Genomic DNA, 5,236 nt, shown 5'->3' on the forward strand with positions numbered 1-5,236 from the left:
ATATCCAGGAAAAAATATCTTCAATATAATTATGAATTTATATCTGAGAAAAATGATCTTGAACATAATCATGAATCATCATATTTGACAAAAGATATCTGGAATATAAATTATGAATCATATTCTAAGGAATGACTAAAAACAATCACCTCATCTTCATGTAACATATCTATTAATTTCTAACATTTTATTTTAACTTCCATTAAGAAAGAAAAAAACATTGCCAGTCAATACACATTTTATACTCACTGCTGCGTATTCCAACGACAGCATCTTGCTGCAACAGTAGCGGATGGAAGTCTCGCACTTCAGCGTTTGAACATGTTTCTTTCTTAGTAAAAAGTAAACTAAATATTCCATGGAACGTCGACAAAGCTTTCTGCACATCTTTATCATCACGCCCCAACGTTGATTACTGTCAGAGCCTCACGAGGTTGAACTCAGCATTCCGTTCGATTGGCTTCCGCACGACAATTCCTCGCGAATCTTATTTCCGTGGTTAGCATCAGCGGCGTACCTAAAGCCGCCCATGGTAGACAGACCAATAATGCTCATGTTAACCGAAGCCAAATGGACATCAGGAAGAGGAGCTTCACCTTCCAGTATTTGAGACACGTGCCGAATCCCTGGCCTCCTTTCTGCTTCAGGATGGGAGCATAACAACCCCAGTTTCAACACCATATCCATCTGGCACGCATCGTAGTCTTCCCCCAGCTTTGGATCTGCCGCAACCAACAGATTCGCTTGGGTGTACAGCTCCCACACCCATTCTACCAAAAACAGCTGTTCGGCGTCCGTAGTGAAGTCCACTGGCTTTCTCCCGCACGCTACTTCCAACATCAAAACGCCGAAGCTGAACATGTCCGAGCTTGGGGTAGCCTTCCCCGTCCGTGTCAGTTCCGGCGCTATGTATCCTAGCGTTCCCATAACGCGAGTTGTCCTTGGGTTCGTGCTGTGATCGTACAGACGGGCGAGGCCGAAGTCTCCCAGCCGCGCGTTGAGATCCGAATCCAACAGCACGTTGCTCGATTTGATGTCTCTGTGGATGACCCTCTTCTCCCATTCCTCGTGCAGATACAGCAGCCCGGCCGCCACGCCCTTTAGGATCACGTATCGCCGAGCCCACGGCAAGTCCGTCAACGGGTTTCCGAATATGAATTTATCGAGGCTACCGTTGGGCATGTAGTCATAAACGATGAATAGCTGCTTCTGCTTCCGGCACCACCCCCGGAGCTGAACCAGGTTGCGGTGCTGCATGCGCCCCATGGTTGAGATCTCTGCCACGAACCCCTTCATTCCTTCCGTGAACTCCTTAGTTATACATTTTACGGCAACCTCCTGGCCGCCGTCAGGTAGAATGCCCCTGTAAACCTTGCCGAAGCCCCCCTGGCCCAAAACGTTTTCGTCCCTGAATCCACTTGTGGCAATGCTGAGCTCCTTGTAAGTGAATCTATGGGGCCAGAATTCCTGTTCCCATTCTTCTATCTTTTCTCCGCGTTTCTCTCTTTTGAGAAACACCGCAGCAATCGCCAGCAAGAGGACAACCAGAACGGCCGCTGTAGCGCCGGCTATGAATGGCCCTCTCCGTCGACGTTTCGAATGCTTAGATCTATACTTGTTGGCAAACGATGGGAGACTCGAGATGTTGATCGGGGATGCCGTCCCTTCTGTGGAGAAGCTCCACGCCAGAATATAATGGTCTTCGGCGAAATTCCCCGTTGCCGCTGAAAAGCCAACGAACATCTTCTCTTGCAGAACGCTCTGCAGATCTATTTTCTGCGATATGAGCGGTTTCTGCGGTCTCGGCAAGCCGGCCAACGTTATGGTAACATTGAGCTGGCTTTGCAGGTGGTCGTAATCGATCCAGGCCTGTATGTTCCGTCCGCTCTTGAGGTTGATTCTATTGAACCGCGACCCATTCCAATAGCCAGCGGGCTCGGTCTTCACCGAGATGAGGCTATTAATATCTAAGCCAACGTGGTTGTCGTCGGGGTCATTGAACTCTATATTCTGAGACGTATCAAATTCCACTGCGAACAAGTGATTGTCTGGCTGCCCGATGCTGGTAAGGTTAAACAAGCCCAGATACTGGGATGCGAAATCACCCGCGTGGGGTATGTTGGGGCTCACGAAGAAAGCTAACCCATGCCCGCCTATGTTAGAGTCGGGCGGCACGATGGAGAAAACGAAGGTGGTGCTGAACGTAGGGTTGATTTTCAACTCCACAGGAAATGGAGACACAGCCCTGCCTGTTATGTAACGAGAGCTATCTGTCAAACAGACAGCTCTCGCGTCCGTGGAGGGGTCTATAATAAATGTAGGCTTTTCCTCCACAACTAAGTAGGTCATTCCATCCTGGATGGAAGTGGCAGGAAAAACTGGTACGACAAGGAAGATAAGGGCCAGAGTGAGGCTGCCGAACAACCAGCTTGTTACAAACGCTGGAGAGAGACAATGTCCTCTGCAAGTATCCATCTATCTTTCTCGGTGTTCATTAAAACAACATTACATGCATATTATGAACCGACTATTTTTCTCAACCTTGCCTTCAACGCATAATGATTTCACCGACTCGGTGGGAACTCAAAACATTAAATTTCACACCATGATCAACCTACCCTTCAACACATAATGATATCTACTAGCCCAATATCAACTACCCTTCAACACATAATGATATCTACTAGCCCAACCATATGATATCAACTACCCTTCCACACATAATGATATCGAGTAGCCCAGCCATATGCCATATATATAATTCTAATAAATTTAAAAATATATTTTTTCGAAATCATAAAAATATTATTCAAATTTAAAAAATTTAAATGGATGGATGGGACAAAAATGACTCTGTATTCCTGCCACATATAAAAACCTATTACACCATTGTAATCAAAATTCACCCTAAACATTTTCAATGGGATTTTATCAAACTAGGTGGTGGAAGATAGTAATAGCTCAAAGTAGTCTTGGCTCAAGCGATGGTAAAAATAAACCATTATAATTATATTTACCAAAAAAAATAATAGATCAGTTGAGTAAGCATAAAACTACATATTTATAAATAATAAGATAATACAATTAATTTTTTTATTTAACAAAAAGAAATAATCAATTAGTTGAGTAATTATAAAACTACAAATTTATAAATAATATAATATAATTAGATTTTTTAATTAACAAATAGATGAATCTGTCATATTATTCCTATGCACTAATTAAGCATATTTATATAAATATTGATTAATGAAATATAAATGAATTAAAAAAATTATAAATAGGGCCAATATAATTTCAAAGATGAAAATTAAAATTAAAAGTCAAAAATTATAAAACTATTTTTTCACAAACCCCGAAAGATGAAACATATCCCCGATAATAAACTATATTTCCTTTTTAAAATTTGTGTAAATTGTTTTTTTTTAAATAGAAATTAACTAATTTATTTTTTATTTTTTAAATATGAAAAATAATTTTTATAAGAAATTTAGTCCCTAAAATTTTTGCAAGCCCCTCAAGTTTATAGTTACAATAAAAAAATCTCAAACCACAACTTATGATTGATTATTCAACATCAAACACAGTTATGAGTCAAGAGTCAAATCCCTTATAATTAGTTTATTTGTTCGATGGTTATTTAAGGAAATGGAGATAATACTGTAATCAAATACTTCATAATAAAAAAATCAAGTATTTTCCAATTCATTAAACAAATCAAAGCAATTTATTTATTAAACTTTGCATTAATCACAAATTGTATATGAATAATTAATTAATATTAGAAATAAATCAAAGCAATTCTATTGTTTCAATTGAGGTGTTATTAAAAATTAAATAATAATTTACAAAATTAACATTATAAATCAATTTAATTTATTTTTCAAATATTTTAGTTCTGTTTTTTTTTACATTTTTATTGGTTTAACACATTTATGGCTTATTGTACAATGATGTCGGTGTCTGGGTAATAATCAATTCATAAATAATAGTATCCATGGTTTATCGCATAAATAATATTGAAAACATTAAATCTATCCAAAAATCTTGCATTGTTGTTACATTGCACATCAAAAAAAATAATATTGTGAAAAACTCTCAATTAAACAAAAATAAAAAAATATCTTGAAATGAAAAGTCCATATAACTAACTCATTTTCCTTTCATGTACATTTCACATATATTAGAATAACCCCAAAACCCAATGTGCATGTCATATCCTATTAATTTCCTAACTCATCCCATCAATGTGGAATATTATAGTTTTTCTATTTCTCTATATCTAAGTCAAATATAAAACTAGTCTGAACAATGGTATGCAAAAGTAAAAAAAAAAATTAATTTCGCCATTGCTATTTATAATATAATATTATGTGGTTAGAAAATGAAAGATGTAACATAAAGACAATCCTGCCTCCAAGGGGAAAGCTTGCATAGAAGCTTAAAAGCGACTTATAATATTTTGATTTTATTTATTATAACATTTAATAGTTTTGTTTTATAAATCTAGTTCACTGTATTGACGTGGCACGTTAAATTTCAAAGATCTCAATTTCTTACCGCAAAGAATCTCAATCTTAGGTGAGAAGTTGGAAGTTATCGTCTCGCTGGCAATCACAATGACACTTAGTACTTTCACTCGTCTAATTTCAATTTTAAGAAAAAATATAATATATAAATTATATATTTAATAATGTATTTTGTATCTTACCATTGAAGATTTCATTGGTCTGTAATTTGAAACAACAGTAATAATATTACTTAAATTGTTTAAAATATAACAGCTACCCTGTCTTATGAGCTAAATGGTAGAGATTTATTGATTTTTACAATGTTTTGAGTCATCTTAAATAAGTTTCACATAGAAATGATGAGTCGGACTTGGTTTTAGAGTTCCAATGATATTGACGATGTTTCAGTGATCATTAAATATGTTTTACATAAAAATGAGAATTTGGTTTTAGAGTTCCAATGATATTAATGATGTTTCAGTGATCATTAAATATGTTTTACATAAAAATAAGAAATTATTTATCCATACATTTAAAGAGTTAATCTGATTTGATTTTAGAGTTCTAATGATATTGACAATGTTTTAATCATCATTAAATAAGTTTCATATAGAAATGAGTTGTTTATCTATACATTTAAGTGAAAACCTCGTAGCACTAAAATTGTACTGCAACCTTACTTAGTGGCAGCACAAACATGATTATATGATAAAAATAAATCCCAG

General features: G+C 36.2%; 1 pseudogene; it reads right to left on the bottom strand.

Moving 5' to 3' along the window:
- Positions 1–228: 228 nt before the first annotated feature.
- Positions 229–2,542, bottom strand: LOC149161435 (L-type lectin-domain containing receptor kinase IV.4 pseudogene; annotated as a pseudogene).
- Between the last annotated feature and the right edge of the window lie 2,694 nt (positions 2,543–5,236).

The sequence above is a fragment of the Pinus tabuliformis genome, chromosome 5_2 (genome assembly GCF_031772625.1).
Source record: "Pinus tabuliformis cultivar Carrire ecotype Pingquan chromosome 5_2, CPIR1, whole genome shotgun sequence".
Taxonomy (NCBI): Eukaryota; Viridiplantae; Streptophyta; class Pinopsida; order Pinales; family Pinaceae; genus Pinus; species Pinus tabuliformis.